Here is a 17,849-nt window from a genome sequence, read left to right on the forward strand (position 1 = left end):
TTTGGCTTTGTACTAAATACTGTTTAGAATCTTATAAATTCATCATGGATGTTGTCCTTTTTTCCCCAAATTTAGCATCATCTCAGTCTATCCAGGAACATTTATTTTGTCATAAACTTTTGTTTATCACGGCTTTCACATAGTACAGAATAGAAGAGTATGTAAACTTCAATTCTCAGAGTTTTCTTTTAGTTCTTATTTCTATAATGCATAAAATTTTTTAAAAGGCTCTGTTCAGAGACTTTTCTGGAAGAAAGAAAGATGTGCAAAAACTCAAGCAAATTACTTAGCTACCAAACCCTATCAAGTCTTCTTTATGTTTCTCATACATATCACTTTGAAACCACTTGCCTGGTGGGCTGCCACTGCCATCTCGTGTATGGATTTTTGGAACCTTTGGTCAACATCCCGTCAGCCTTCCAGCTGCTACTGTCTTGTCTTCTGCTCCTCTTTTAATGTATTAGAGGAATCCAGTATGACTCTTAATGTCTGCTACCTTCACTGTCCTTAGTAAGGGGAATCACCAATCACCAAGTAATCCAATCCAATCACCAAGACCACCACTGGCTTGACCAGTGATGGCATCTGACCTAAGAACAGCTAGGCTATCGACCCATTGAGTGTATTTACCAGACAGTCCTGCCAACTTTCTATAATATTGACTGTGTGAACTGGAGTCTTTCATAGGCATTCAGAAGAGCTAAGAAGTAACCCTTCCTGAGGCAACAACTATTACAGTTCTTATTGAGTGCCTAGTATTGCTGTCAGCCTAGTAAAGGTATGGCTGTATTCCTGTTTTCCTCTCCATCTATCCTTAAAAGAAGGCTCCCATTGCCAGAGGTTACCGAATGTGTCTCCTTCCTTGCACTGGATAAAAACAAACTTTCCAATCTAATGTCGCCTATTACTATGATCACACTCACACCTTGTAAACTGATTTCGGTAACTGACCCCCTGTCTTGGTGCTTTACACAGTATTAGAGTCTTAGAGTACTACACCCCTATTTTGTTTTCTCCACTATCCCAAGGACAGAATTCTATCTCCTAAATCCTGATATTATGGCTGGCTTCTCACTACTTTTGCCAGATTTTTCTACTGCCAGTGGCTTGCTGGACTCTACCTATTATCTGCTTCCAAGTTCTCTGAATTCTTGTTCCATCCACTTGAAAGCAGACCTCCCAGATGGTGACGTGTAGGATAGCCTGTAGGTGGATCACCACAAGATGATGCATCTATCACATGTCACCTATTCGTTACCTTCCCACATTGCCTGCTGCACCCTGCCATCTTCCATTTCTGACCCACCCTGGGTTTGACCTACCTAGATAATCAGCGTAACCCTACACTGTCTGTCTGTGATACTGTCTGTTACACTGCTTATTCGAGGTGAGTTCTCTTCCACCTTATGCCAAGTAACTGTAATAACTGCTTAACTGGTCTGATATCCCGGATCACTCATCCCTTCAGTACACCCTATAAATCACCTTTTTAGTCTTTAAATGAAACTTTGGGGATTTACCCATATAATAAAATCACTAACTAAAATACTAAGTGTGGATTTCTTTTCCAGGTGTTCAAGATCCTTTCCAATCTGGCAATCATCTAACTCCCCCTCAGCCTATGTGAACCCTCTGGCCCAGCTAGGAGTCTTGCTAACCACTTTCTAAAATTGCTTTAGATATTCCTTTTGCTTTGCCCTTGAGTATTACATTCTGCTAAATTACATTATCCCCTGAATCCTTTCTAACAATTGGAATCCTACCTAAGTATCATGTAATTCATTAATGCAACCAAAAGACAGTTTTGAGTGACCACCACTTGCTAGACACAGTATCAGTTGATAGTTATTCAAAGAGATACATAACTGCTTGCTCTTAAGGAGTTTAGAGTCTGAGCGGGAGGGTCAAACATGAAGCAGAGAAATGACTGGAGCATATACAATAGGGAGACCACCAAAAGGTCTACCCAGCATCAGGACGAAAGCAAGCAGGAATATCTTTAAGGGCAAACACTTCATCTAAATGTTTATTTAATGATAAATAAACCTTTGAAAATTCATAGGGATGGAGAAGACATTGTAGGCAAAAGAAGCTACAGGAGCAAAAGTGTAGATATTAAGAAGAATGTTGTGTGAATACAGAAAAGCAAATGTCAGAAAGGAAGTCACAGTGCAACATGGAGATGGAAGGACAAAAATCATGTCATTTTGTCTTATAAATAGAAAATGAGTCTGGAGCACTGGAAGGGTTGCCTAAGTCCCTCCTACCTGCCTCCTTGTTGCTACAATTCTTGCTTCTTCCTCTGATGTCAATTATGTGGATATCAGAAAATTCAAACTCTTCCATATTATCGTCAAGCTGCTTCCTCATCCTTATCCCTATTTTCCAACCACATTTTTTAGCATTTCATTATGTCTTGTCCCTGTTTTGTTGGAAGCAACTCTCTTTAAAAATTGTAACAGTTAAGGGCTTCCCTGGTGGCACAGTGGTTAAAAATCTGCCTGCCAATTCAGGGGATAAGGGTTTAAGCCCTGGTCCGGGAAGATCCCACATGCCGCAGAGCAACTAAGCCCGTGCGCCACAACTACTGAGCCTGCACTTTAGAGCCCGTGAGCCACAACTACTGAGCCCACGGGCCATAACTACTGAAGCCCGTGCGCCTGGAGCCCGTGCTCCGCAACAAGAGAAGCCACCGCAATAAGAAGCCTGCACGCCGGAACAGTGACTAGCCTCTGATCGCCGCAACTAGAGAAAGCCCACGCACAGCAATGAAGACCCACTGCAGCCATTAATTAATTAATTAATTAAAAAAATTGTAACAGTTAATACATTCAACAAATGTTTATTTGTAGTGGGTGCTGTGGTACAAATGTTCAGTTGCGGTAGATAGTGTAGTGTGCCACCTAGGCACCCATTCCCTTAGCTTCCAGAAATGCTGGCAGCTGAGGACTCACAACTATTACCAGAAATCTAATTCTGCAGAAGGAAGCTGCCTTTCCCAACATTTGCTTCCTTTCCAGGAGCAGCTGGCATCACTGCTTGTCTGCACTCAGGACAAGGCTGAAGACCCATGCCAGCTCCAGAACAGCCTGGAGAATCAGTTAAGATGCAGTTTACGACTGCATCTCAGTTCACCTCCTCCTGCCCAAACAAACCCCCAAATAAACTTCCTGAATGCAAATCTCTGAATCTCAGAGGCTATTTCACAGAGAATCCAACCAACAACATTATTCAATGTCAACCATCATTCCGGAAGGAGAGCTCTGAAGAAATTGTATTTATTATTAAGATCTACTAGGCACATCCAATATGTCAAGAGCAGTATCATGTCTGGAGATGTTGCAACAAACAGGACATAACCTGGGTAAGGGCAGCTCATCCTCCCAGTTCTGGAGGGAGGAGAGCCTGCCAAGGAGAAGGTCTGCTGGGTCTCCATTCTGCTGAACCACTGTCCCCAGGATTTAAGATGGATGATCTTGTTTTACCCAGCCCAGTAATTTATAGATTCAGAAGATTGTAAAATCTCTTTTTCTCTGATGCTTTAAAAACAGAATCAATTTCCTGGTACCAAAGTGGTGACTGTGATCCTTTATAGAAGTAAAAGCACAGACTAGATGAAGTCTGAAAGTTCTTTCCAGGCAAAAATTAATGTCAGTATTAAAATTGATGCACAGTTTGAAATAGACACCACTTCAGTCTTGATCAAGAATGCATTAAGGTCCTAAAAATTTGCTTGGGGTATTTCTCAGTATGAGGACTATTTATTGTGGGCAGGTGTCATCTCCCATATATCTTAAACCTACATCTTGGCACTATTTTTAATACTGTTTTCTGTCTAATTAGACTGTGTAGTGCAATAATCAATTATAACCCTGTGTTGAAGCTACATATCTGTTACTTAAGAAGAAGAGTTACTTAGAAATGGCCATCAGCATTTTTATTAAAAGAGATGATAATGGTTTTCCCCCTAACAAAAAAGCCTGCTGTATCATCCTGGACTACTTTTAAATGGATGTGGGTTTGCAACTCCAATGGATAAAATTAAAACATGCACATTCTCTTGCACCAGCATTATTTATCAAAATGACAGTGTGGCCATTTTTCTTACTGTTTAAAATGGCACATCGATGATAATTACCTTAATCTATTTTTTAGCACAACATAAGATGCTTGAATTGCTGATGTAATTTTGAAGTCAATCTTTATTTATAGCCATAAGTATTCCATGGTGTAAGGATTGGTCATTCATAAAAAGTCATGTAGAATATCTATTCATAGACTGTGCCAATGAGGAGTAAACAGTCAATTTAGAAGGTAGAAGTGAAATAGGAAACAGAATTTGTTAATTCCTTCTCAAGCTTTTCATGCTATGTCCTAGATTAACCTTCATGTAAATAGAGTCATTCTTTCTATTAGCCTAGAAGAAGAAGTCTCCAGACTTACTAACTCTATCTGGGTACAAGAAAAAGTCATTCAATTCGGTCAACAAATATTTATCTTGTATGTTTTATGAGCCAGCATTGCTAGAAAGACTATAAAAAATATAAAGAACATGAAAGTAAAGAACCTACAGTATAGATTCCATTTGAGCAATGACCTTGGCTGCTCTCTTCACTGCTCTATGCCAGTGATAGAAAAGTAGTCATTCCACAATTATTTATTGAGTGAATAAGCAAGACGTCATCTCTGACTTCAGCAAATTTATGACCTGATAGGAAAGTTACCACTTACTGAGTTTTTAATATGTGAAGGAGCCTGATTTCCAAGTTGTCACTTAGAAGGTGACACAAGACTCCTGTGTGATCTTAGATCAATAACCTATGTTTGAGTTCTCTCATTCTCTCCAACTCCACCCAAGGTGGGGTGAGAGCAGATCCCCTTCTCTGGGACACTGACCAGTGTCCACTTAAAAGTCTACCTCTCTGACTTTCCTCTGTTTTTTTCTAAGCCAGGAAATGGGTAACTATTCTGAACAAGAGTAGAGAATATCGGCTCAGAAAATTTCTTTCAAAGCTATTGTCAATTCAGGGACCACTGCCTGAATGGACTCTTTTCTCTCTTTCTTTGCATTTTTGCTGTAACAACTCTACTCTGAGGCACTGGAAGCCTAATATCTATGAGGAAGAATGATGTGATTTAAAAAATGAATTTGTATTTGCACAGGAATAAAAAACAAATCCCTTATTACTTCAAGTGCTAATCCAGACACTGTACTATTTCTATTTCATAGATGAGAACATTGAGTCCTACTGAGGCTAAGCAACTTGTTCATATTTACACAGTTCATTAAGAGTAGATTCAGTACTCAAATCTATGTTTACCTTCCCCAAATTCTTGCTCTTAATTACCACATTTATCCCCATTTTTAGGGATAAGAAACCTTAGCTTAGAGAGAGAAACTGATTTATTCAAAATCATACCATTAACATACTGCAGAACCAGGATTACAACCCAGATTTTCTACACTACAGTGTATTTTATACTCACTGGTATTTCCACACTGCCTACCCATTTTTTCACACCTTAGATTTCCCATTCACCTAAAGAAAATGGCAGTCTTGGAACTGAGTCATGGAATCAATGGAGTTACTATTTCCAGTTAGAGAAAACTTTCATTATTTGACATTGCCATGAAACAGTAATTGTATTTCCACAGAAATCACACATATTCAGTTACAATTTTATCCTACCAGTTTCAAAACAGATTTAAGGGCTAGGCATTAATAATACAATAACAATAGTGATTATATAACGTAACCTCAAACAATGCTACATGTAAATTTGAAGGTTAATGAATATTTCTATGGCTATCACAATAGAAAAACAATGTGTCAACATAGAAAATGTCCTAACACTGATATTATGAAAGAGCTAGCAAACCTCCCAAAGTGCTTACCAGTTTTCTGGGAATATTTCTCTCTGTAGCTGGGTCTGGCCCCTGGAGCTGCCAGAGAAAATCTCTTGTGGATTTTCTGTATGAAAATAATTAACCTAAGGAGGGTAAACAAGGAAAAGGGAGATTTCCCTTGGCAGACACAAACATTCACATTTGACTCATGGTAAGGTAGTAGCAATAGTCTAACTCTATTGAAAGCAAATCTTTTATATTTGCAGCTCATACACACCTGCTGCTTATTTCCCAACCCCATTCAAAATTCACCGTTTAGTTTTGAAAAAACAAAAAAAACAAAAAACAAATCTCCACAGCAACAACCATAGTATCAAAACAACGTTATAGCTTTGAGGTTGGGAATTTGTAGGGTGAGCTCTCCAGTTCTCTTGGGCTTTAGTTTCATGTGAAAATACGGTGTGGGCAATATTATATAAGCCTAGTCATAGCTGAAAACTACATGTTAAATCTTTTTTTGATGACCCATAAATAAATGTGTATACAAATAATATTTTAACTCAAATAATTTCTCATATTAAAAAAAAAAAAAAAACTAAAAGCAGCAAAGGGTGCAGTTCCACAAACCAGATTGAGCAATTTGTATTGAGGCTCTGATCTTCCTGTCAATGTCAGCATTTCACCCTTGCAGTCTTATAATGTGCTCCTTGAGGGTATTTTTGCTCCAATTAAATAAAAATCTATAACACTACTGAATTGATTTTCAAGAATATCAGCCAATAAGTTAATGTTTTGTCTTCACCCTCTTATGGGATATCAGAGTGGTATCTAAGGCACTTAGTCAAAGAATACTTCTCTCAGAGATTTCAGAAAAGAAATTTCAATTCCAGTGACAAAGAGCCCATATGCCCAAAATATAAAAATAACTTAACATGCTTAATAATATATTGAAAACATATTTTTAAGTGACTTCCTGGGAGAACAAGAAAGTAAAGAATATTCAGAAGCTGAAAACAGAGAAAGAAGACACTTGGGAAATTTATAAAGGCCTGAAGCCAGCTTTTTCCAGAAAGCATCTGCTTAACCATGATAATTTCAGTTTCTGTTTTGACAGCAGCAGAGACCATGGGAAGTAGGTAACAAAATCAAGGACTATCCAAAGTGAATGGTCTAATAAAAGATCCCCACATAAAATTGAGTTTTGGAGGGTAACCGGAAATAAATCTACCAAACTGAAGGGTCAGCAAGGAAGCCTGCTTCTCTAAGTCTCCCTGATAACCTGTAAGCACAATTTTGCTCTAAAATTCTACATTTTTCAGCCTGGATTCATGCTATATATATGGTCAACAAAGATTTTCAAGTAGTCCCAAATTGGCAATGATATCAGGTAACTAGTAGAAGCCAACAAAAATGCTCTCCAGAAGAATGCAATCACATCCAGGCTTCAAAGAATTCCCACAGCTGAAGTTCTAAGGACTATGAACTCATCATGAACAGCCATGAACTATGTGAACAAATAAGGTGAAATTAGTGACAGCCAGCAAAAACAAGATACTAGCAAATATTTCAGACATTGGAATTTATCAGAAAGAGAATATGAAATGAGCACTTTTCATATGTTTGAATAAATAAAGCATTTTTTAAAGTTATAAGCAAAGGACAAGAGAGTGTATAAATTAAACAGCAAGAATTGAAATAAATGAAATATATTTTCAAATGAAAAATAAAATAAAATTTAAAAATTGGTTGATAGACTGAAGGGAAAATTAGATGCAGCTGAAGAAAAATTTAGTAAACTAGAAGACAGATACAAAGATGTTATCCTGAAAGCAGCCTAAAGATACAAAATACAGAAAATAGAAAAGAGGTTCGGAAGGAGTAAGAAGGTCTAACATGTGTCTAATCAGAGAACCAAAAAGATACTGATACAAAAATCAGAATAAGGCAATAATTAAAGGAATAAAAACAAATAATTTTACTGAATTATAAAAGACATAAAACTTCAGATCCTCAAAACCTACTAGTTATCTTAAACAACAAATACATATATAATCTATATTTATATCATTAGTCATCAGTATTTTTGATGAAACAGTAATACACTAAATGCAAGTGTGATATATAAAGAAGCCTGAATTAAACTGAAAGCTATAATAGAAAACAGAAGCAATGGAAGATTATTGAATGTCTTCTGTTCAATAAGTAGTAATAAGTATTAGAAAAAAAAGTATACTCTAGAATTTTAAACAAGCAAAGCTATATTTCAAGTATAATAATCAAATTTTGTTTTCAGCTAAACAAGAACTGAAAGTCTACTACAGATTTTCACTAAAGAAAATTCTAAAAGTTCTGCTTCTCTCAAAAAGAAAACTATCATAGAGCTTGAGATGCAAATAAGAAACGGTGGGCAGTGGTCTTGGTAAATCTATAAAACATTGTTTTTAAAATAGTAATAATGATAATGTCTAATATACGGCATTAAAACCTAGAGTAGGTAAAAACAATAGCCAAAAATAGATTTTAATTTATTGGAGGAGTTGTAATTAGAGTTAAAGCATTTTAAGGTCCAATATATTTCAAGTAGTGGATAAAGATATTAACCAACTTCAGACATTGTTTAAATATGCCTTTGAAACTATCCAGGATAGTCATTAAAAAAAAAAAATAGAGAGTGTAATTTCCACAACAGTAGGGTATAATAATGAAGAGCCTATGAGAAAAATAAATCAACAAAAATGTAACAATTTTTTTAAAAAGCAAATAAAACAAACCAAATGAAGACAAGAAAGGAAGCAAAACATGAAACCAAAAAAGTCAAAAAACGGAAAGTAAAAATTAAGATGTACTTTAAGATCCAAATATATCAATAGTTATTATAAAAGAGATAAACTTTTCTGTTAAAAAACAAAGATGTTTCACCACGTTTTTTAAAAATCTAGCTATCGGTCATTTACAAAGGACCCTGTTAAACACATATATATAGACACAGAAAGTTTATATAAAAAAGGATGGAAAATATATGTACCAGGTTCAAACCAAAAGAACCTGGTGTCACATTATAAATATTGTATAAAATAGATTTTGATATAAAGTATTACTAGATCTAAGAAAAATAACTGCTTAAAGTTCAATTTATTAGGAAAAATTTTAAAACGACTCTAAATCTTTATGCATTTAATAACAAAACCTCAAATTATATCATTCCAAATTGAAAGCTCTGCAAGAGAGAGACAAATTCCAATGTCATAATGGAAAATAGTTACAAACGTCTCAGGAATTGCTAGATTAGGCTGACAAAAAAATAGCAGTAAAATCTGTAACAGCTGAACACTATAACTGACAGTTACAAGCAAGGGACAGTGTTACTCTAACATTACTCTAAGAAACATATAGTACATTACATCCAACAAATAGAGAGTACAGTTCTTTTCTTTTTAAGTTATTTTGGCTGTGCCGGGTCTTATTTGTGGCATGTGGGATCTTCAGTTGCAGCATGCGGACTTCTTAGTTGCAGCATGCATGCGGATCTACTTCCCTGACCAGGAATCGAACCCAGGCCCCCTGCATTGGGAGCTCAGTGTCTTACCCACTGGACCACCAGGGAAGTCCCTGAGACTACAATTCTTTTCTAAGCACACATCAATTATTTATTAAAATTTACCAAATGCCAGGCCAGAAAACAAGCCTCAACAAATTAGTGATAGGCACCATCACAATACAATTAAATTAGAAATCAATAAAAAAGAAAAAAAACTAGAAAATTTTCTTACATATGAATTTTCAAAGCTTACTTTTATAAATTAATGTGCCAAAACATACCATAACTATTAGCAAACTGAAACAAACAATGTATAAAAAATATCCAATAAAGCATGAATAACTTAAGTTTGTCTAGAAATGCAAAGTTGGTTTAACATGAAAAAATCAACTAATGAATATCACCACAATAGTCAATTTCAGATTAGAAAGTCAATTATAATCTCAACAGATACAAGAAGTGCACCCTATAAAATTCAATAGCAACTCATGATACTAAACAAATCTAATGAATTAAGAATAGAAGGAAACTTCCTTAGCATAACAAACCCTCAGCAAACATTATCTTGAACGGAGACACTGGAAGCATTTCCATTATAATGCAGAACCCACGAAGAATGCATACCATCACCATTTGTTTTCAATAGCATACTGACATTTCTACACTTCAGTAGAACAAGAAAAGAAATGAGGTGTAAGGATTTAAAAGGAAGAAATCAGGCTGTGATTTTAGCAGGAAACAAGAGTGTCTACTATCCAAAAGACTATCCAATAGGTTCTACAGATTATCATTACAACAGTTATGCACAAATTTTTATATTTATGACACATTTGGCATTATAAAGAGTGCTGCAGGATGCAAAAACCTGGTCGTTTAATCAAATCAATGAAAGCAGAGGAGGCACTGGGGGATATTAGTTTCATCTCTTTAAATAGTGTAATGGTCCCCATGTATATATACTCTTCTACAAATGTTCCAAATAATTTCCCTGGAACATCACCTTTCTATCATAGTCCTCAGATCTCCCCTCCTAAAATCCCTATAAACATCAGAAATATTGGTGTTATTCTGCTCAGTCCTTTATCCTTTCAGTCATTCATTCAAACCCTGTGACAGACAACATGGAAAGCATCGATGAATAAGATGAAGCCCTTGCCTTCACAAGATTCACAGTCTAATGGGACAGTCAGTAACATAAATAAAGCAATGAGATGATAAAAATGTTCCTGAATATCCCAAGGTTATTGGTCTAGATGTATTAGTGATGTGAAATGATAAGAGACCTATCACAAACGCTACGAATACATGTGTAAAGAAACAAACCCCCAATGCCTCCAGAATCCCAGCCATTTAATAACACTAAAATGTTCTTTAAAATGTTGCCTTACTTCCCTTATTGTAATTTGTGCATTCTAATAAATGTGGAATTTTAATTTTTTACTAGACTTGCTTTAATATATTATTTTGAAAAATACAAGTATTTTTAAGAAATAACAGGGGGAGTACACATCTTCTAGCTTACCATTCAACTAATACTGCCTGTGGGCTCAGACCTCTATGAACATGACTCTCCTTTGTTTAGAATGAGAAAAGGTGGATGATAACTCACCAGAACATGGTGTGTGAAATGACTGATTGAATAATCTTCAGTCTCAGGATGCTGGTGCTCATAAATTCTTGTGGGGATTTTCCAGAAGCTTCCCCGGACACTAAGGGCAGGTTGCCATTATGCAGAACCATAGTTCTGTGCTTTTCCTGGCTTCTGAAACCTGGACGCTCAACATAGCCAAGGTTGTCTCAGCCCGGTCATCAGTCCTGTGGTCCCTGCAGCTTTTGCTCCCAGTGTCTCTTAACAGAAGCTCAGCTAGATCCACCTCAAGGAGACGTGATACCCCTGTCTCACAGCATTGTAGACAGAACAGCCCTGAGCACATCCTAAGTGGCTTCTTGGTATCCAGGATAGGCCCAAGTACATCGTAATTGCCATATACAAAAATAAGAGAAGGTAGAAATAGGCTTCTTCAAGGTCAGCTACCTTGTGAATGGTCAGTGTAAGAACTAGAATATTCAGCCATATTTCCACCATTCTCTACCCGAAGAGCTCAGGGATGGGTGAGGTATAAGAACAGAGGTGGAAGAGGGCAGTCAGCCACAGGAAATGAAAAGCATCACAGGCTAGTGCTTGAGACCTTGGCCACAGAAGCCAGACTGCCTGAGTTCAGAATCCTGGTTTTTGCCACTAATAGCCCTGTGACCTTTGACAAGTTATTTATTCTTTCTGGGCCTTGGCATCCTCATCTGTCAAATGGGGAGAACCTTACCTCATAGGGTTGTGAAAACTGCAGTTCTTGAGACAATGGTAGAACTTTAATAAATATTAGCCATTTGCTAGATTTCCTAAATACAGTCAGCCCTCCATATCTGTGGGTTCTGCATCCACAGATTTGACCAACCTCAGATGGAAAACATTTGGGAAAAAAATTCCAGAAAGTTTCCAAAAGCAAAACTTGAATTTGCCATGCACACGCAGCTATCTACATATCATTTATGTTTACAACCCTTTACATAGCACTTACATTGTATTAGGTATTATAAGTAATCTAGAGATGATTTAAATTATACAGGAGGATGTGTGTAGCTTATATGCAAATACTATACCATTTTATATAAAGGACTTGAGCACCCATTTTAGTATCACAGGGGTCCTGGAACAAATCTCCCTCAGGTACCAAGAGATGACTGTATCTAATATTTTCAAGAGTACTATTATACCTCTGTCTGAAATAAATACAATCCCCCCCAAAAAACGTTCTAAGTTCTCCATAACAAAAGAAGTGGAAACATGAAAAGTTCTGTCAACCAACTATTTTAACCACATGCTTTTTCCAGAGAACAGATGGACTTCTCTAAGACCAACTTGAAGGTGAATAAATAGACTCACTGTTTTGGCAAGAGGCAATTAAGTCTTGGACACAAAAGGGTCTTATGCTCCTTTTTCGTTTGTTTTAAGGATTGTTATTTATATTATCCATGGAGTAATCTCTGCAATAAGAAAACGAACTGCTGTCTCAACTTGAAGACAATACATGGTTCAGAAATATATTCATGATGAGCATCTTTCTAGCTCTGCACCGTACAATACAGTAGCCAGTAAGCTATTTAAATGTGGCTACTTAAATTTAAATTAATTAAAATTAAATAAATTTAAAATTCTGTTCCTAGTCACACTGATCACATATCAAGTGCTCAATAGCCATATGTGACTAATGGATATAGAACATTTATTTCACCACAAAAGTTTCTATTGGATAGTACTGCATATTATAAACTGGAGTATCTGGTACCACTTCCCAGCTAATATTATCTGATTAGTATAGACCATTATAAAGTCACTGGTGAAATCAATCTTCAATTTAGAGTCTAGTGTAATAATTAAGAAACCTTATTTTACAATTATTTATGTTCATTTTTCCCAGGCAAATTTTATAGGCTAGCACATCTGTATTTTTCAATTCTAATATCAGGAAATTACATAGTACTGTATGTGTTTTTTTTGTTATTTTTTTTTTGCGGTATGCGGGCCTCTCACCGTTGTGGCCTCTCCCGTTGTGGAGCACAGGCTCTGGAACTATGTTAATTCAGCTTATACTTCCTGTATCTCCATTTAGTTAATGAAAATTCTTCAGAAAAATCAAACACTTCTCCTTCCTCCAGAAGATAAAAGGAGAAATTTTGTACCTGATTTAACAAAAAGCTAGAAATTACTCTTAAAATATCAGCCCAAGAATAGTTTAGTTTTTAACTATAACATTAACAATTATCCAAAATTCAATGTCTGAATTTTGAGAACCTAAGTAGCTTTTAATACTTATAAAATTTTAAGTCTAGTAACTCAACAGAATTAGTGTCAATATTAACCTGTTTGTTTCTAAAATATAGCTGGATAAATTTTAATATTTTAAATTTTAGAAATTAATAAAATGTGAGAGCCTGAATTTGCAAAGCTCTTCTAATATGGGTATATGATGGTTAACTGAATTTTCAACTTTTATTATAAAATGTTCAAATTAGGGATCACTTAATATGAAATCTACCTGATATACTCAGTAATCTATTATATATTTCCCTATTTACTTAGTTGAGCAAAAAATCATGACTTTGAATTTTGGAATAATATTACTAAAGTGAAAAAGGTTTTAGATAGCATCACAAATTCTAATTCTCATTAAATTCCAGAAAAATCTAACTCTAATAAAGAAAGCACTCTGCTAGATAATTATAATTAAATTTAAATTAATTAAAATTAAATAAATTTAAAATTCTGTTCCTAGTCACACTGATCACATATCAAGTGCTCAATAGCCATATGTGACTAATGGATATAGAACATTTATTTCACCACAAAAGTTTCTATTGGATAGTACTGCATATTATAAACTGGAGTATCTGGTACCACTTCCCAGCTAATATTATCTGATTAGTATAGACCATTATAAAGTCACTGGTGAAATCAATCTTCAATTTAGAGTCTAGTGTAATAATTAAGAAACCTTATTTTACAATTATTTATGTTCATTTTTCCCAGGCAAATTTTATAGGCTAGCACATCTGTATTTTTCAATTCTAATATCAGGAAATTACATAGTACTGTATGTGTTTTTTTTGTTATTTTTTTTTTGCGGTATGCGGGCCTCTCACCGTTGTGGCCTCTCCCGTTGTGGAGCACAGGCTCTGGACGCGCAGGCTCAGCGGCCATGGCTCACAGGCCCAGCCACTCCGCGGCATGTGGGATCTTCCCGGACCAGGGCACGAACCCGTGTCCCCTGCATCGGCAGGAGGACTCTCAACCACTGCGCCACCAGGGAAGCCCAGTACCGTATGTTTTAAGGACAGTTGGTAATTTGAAATGCACAGAGGAGATTTCCCAAGCCATCATTTCTTAGCATAATCATTTATTAACTGTGCAAATGACACTGTCCAGACTCCCCAAGTAAAGTCTACACAGCAAAAATGGCATTAAGTCAAACTGTTGTTCAGGAGATTTCTGCTGTGAACGCAGCTAATCTAAACTGGTAAAACTGTAAAACCAATACCTTATTCTAGATTTTTAATATATTTTCCTGATGTCTAAATGTATTACTTTAACATATAATTCTTTCCTTGACTTCAGCTCATTGTACCTGAGTTACCTGCTCTTTCAATATTTTAGTTTCATTACAAATATCCTGGCTGCAAATCAGGCAGCTGTAGGTGACACACATCTCCCAGGTCTGGTCCCCTGGAGGACTTGCTGGATTAGCACATCAGCTTACACAGCCTCTAAGGAACCCAACTTGCTCCCAGGATCTGCCCTAACACTATTTATATCTCCTAATTTCATTGTGAATTCCTTGGAGATGCGGAGGTGGTCACATGAGTTATAATGAGCCCTATGTAATTTGGCATGAAAAAGAATATCAAGAAAATTAAAATGTCTCCTGTTAAAAAGAACGGGGATGGGGAGGAAGGATGGTGGTCATTTTCAGGGTTTGAGATATCCTAAGGGGTATTGTGAGGTAGTGGTGGGGAAGTTGGAAGAAATTTAAGAATTAGAATTTGGACTTGAAAGAAGCTGTTTAGAGATTGTCTAGATCAGCTTTCCATTTAACAGATGAATAAAATGAAGCTCAGAGAGGGCATGTGACAGTGCAGGATAGTGATTAAGACCATGGACTTTTGAAGTCAGATGATCAAATGCTGGCTCTGCTACTTAGTGGTTAAGTGAAGTTGAACCAGTTATTCAATCTGAGTCTCAATTTCCTCATTTATAAAACAGAGATTATAATACCGATGACTACCACATAGTCATTTGCAAAAATTAAATGAAATAATATGTTTCAAGTGTTAGAGCAGAGACTGATAAACCTACCTTCTCGATTCATGGGGCAACGATGACGATGGTGATGATGATGATCATGACAATGTGGTTGCCCAAAGCCTACCTGCAAGGTAATAGAAACAAGAAAATGAATGCAAGTTTGTGACTTCTAGTCTGATGCTGTAATCCATGTTTCCTGCACTAGTTTAACAATAAATACAACTTGCTAACAGTTTACTTTTTAGATCAGTAGACATGAGTCTCATCAAAGACTCCAGAAATGAACTTCTCTAAGACTGTCAGAAGGTACACAGGATGAAGTCACCAAACTTCATAATTTCACCTTGCTATGGATCTATTATTATGTACTAATTTATCAACAGCTTGTTTTCAAGATGAGGTTATAAAGAACATGGTTCTTTATTCTGGATGAAGCCGAAGTCCCCAAAGGCTACTTGGCTTGTGCCAGGGGCACACACTGTTTTTCTGTTCGAAGCTATTATTTCCTTGTTTTATTTGGTTTTGAGTTCTGCTATACTATGTCCATATGTTGCTTCCTCTGCCCTCTCAGAGTCCTGCCATCCCAGCTCACCAGATAGCAGCTGCTTGTCTCCTGCAGGTATTCATTTTGGCATGTGCTCAAACTAGTGTCACAGCAACTCATTTCCATGTAGGATACTGGCTATTTCCCAGGGCTTCATTGTTTTAAGTGTCCTTCAATGTCTGGACTTTCTACCTCAATAGATCCCAGTTTCTAGCCTGGAGAATTTGCAGTGAATATCCTGAAGTGCCAATGTGAAAAAAGCAAGGACACCTGGGGTGAGTTATCTCTTTTCCCACTTTTATAGTCATTCCACATATAAGGTCATCAACCTAATGTATCCACTAAATGGAACTTATGCCTCCGTTCACACTTATGTGGAAATTTACACTTTTCTTGAATTTCGAGATATTCTCTTGGAAAGCTTCCTCTTTTAAACAAAACAAAACAAACAAAAAAATCTATCCATTTATCTATTCCCCATTCTTGTTCAGGAATCTGGATTTACAATGTCACATGCAATATTAGAAAAGTATTCTACTAACTGATCATATGCCATATGCTTATGAACAGTAATTAGCAGCTCCCTTTTCCACCCCAAGAACATCTGTCTCAGTTTACTGCCAGTCTATTTAGAGCCATAGCATCATTATCACCTAGATCTTGATCCTCTCTTTCACCATTAACATTTATTTAAAATCTACAATTTAAAATGTATAGATAAAGCTCTGAACATTTCTGCAGAAACAGCTCAGAAGAAAAGTCTAGATGCCCATGCTGATTCTAGATTATTTTACTGGTCAGTCTACCCAAATATCAAACTGCTAAATTTTCACACTGTCCCTCCCATGGCAACTTGATTTACAGAAAGCTCCTAGCTTGCAAGAAGCTAGGAGCATCAGCATCTTAAAAAAACCACACTTTCTATTCAAGAGAGAATGAGTAAAAAGAAAGCAGAATTGGGGTTATTTTTGCCAGTTTATCTACCTTTGATGTCAAAGGAGGAATGTCCATTTTCCCTAGAGGTCATGGGGTATGTCTTCTTATCATGATTCTTGTGAACAGAAGCAGGCCACTTTGGAACAATGGAGCTAATTCTTCATCCTGATGATGTTAAAATAAATAAACCTTTTTTTGTGCTTTTCAGATTATAAAGACCTCAGCAAACTTAAAGCATTCACGTAGACTCTGAACATGAAAGGTAAAAACTCTATAGAATTCAAGAAATTATGTTTCACAAATTGGAAACTGGATAGAAATTGTCAATTGCCAAAAACAAGTTTTGCTTCAAGAAAGACAGTAAGTAATACATTGGTTCATGCTTATACTTAGTACATCCTTGGACAAGAAAGAGACAATTTGTTATTTATACCAATAAAAATGTTTCAACAACAAGCTCCCTTCACCTCTGTAACATCTATGCATCCGAGGTCATTCCTCATGCACCACTAATTATTCAGAATTACTAATTATTCAGAATGCTCTGAATTTAGCCATGTATCTATTACCTATGATATGTTTTTGTTTTTTCAAATCATTCAAGGAATTGTATACCTACATAAAATTTTTTACTGCCACTTGGCACTCCTGTGAAACTCAGTCAACTAGTATTAGAATTCATTTCCTAAAAGATCCATGGAAGCCTTGGAGTGAATAGTATACTTTGAAATAAGAAAGAAAAACTCATTTGTGCGACCTCTAACTTATTACATGATCCTTAATGAAGACCATGGCATAATTTATCACTAGTGATCAAGACTGTTTTCTACCATATATCATGACAAAAGTACTTTCCTATATAGTACTCACTGTATAGTATTTTCACACACAAATCTATACAAAATGCAGAGTGAGAAATGGAAAATAATAAGTGGTAAGATAGCATCAGAGTGGTACATGTCTATCCCACCTGCCAACAGCTGCAACTTCAGTAACTATTCCACTCCATTGTCCTGCAATTTTCACTCTTTTTCACATCATATGATTTGTTGTAGTTATGTGAGAATAGAAAAATTAATCATGAACATTTCTAATTTTTTATTAGAAAGAGAAAATATCATTGAAA

This window comes from Lipotes vexillifer, unplaced genomic scaffold, assembly GCF_000442215.2.
Source record: "Lipotes vexillifer unplaced genomic scaffold, Lipotes_vexillifer_v1.1 scaffold1673, whole genome shotgun sequence".
NCBI classification, from domain to species: Eukaryota; Metazoa; Chordata; class Mammalia; order Artiodactyla; family Lipotidae; genus Lipotes; species Lipotes vexillifer.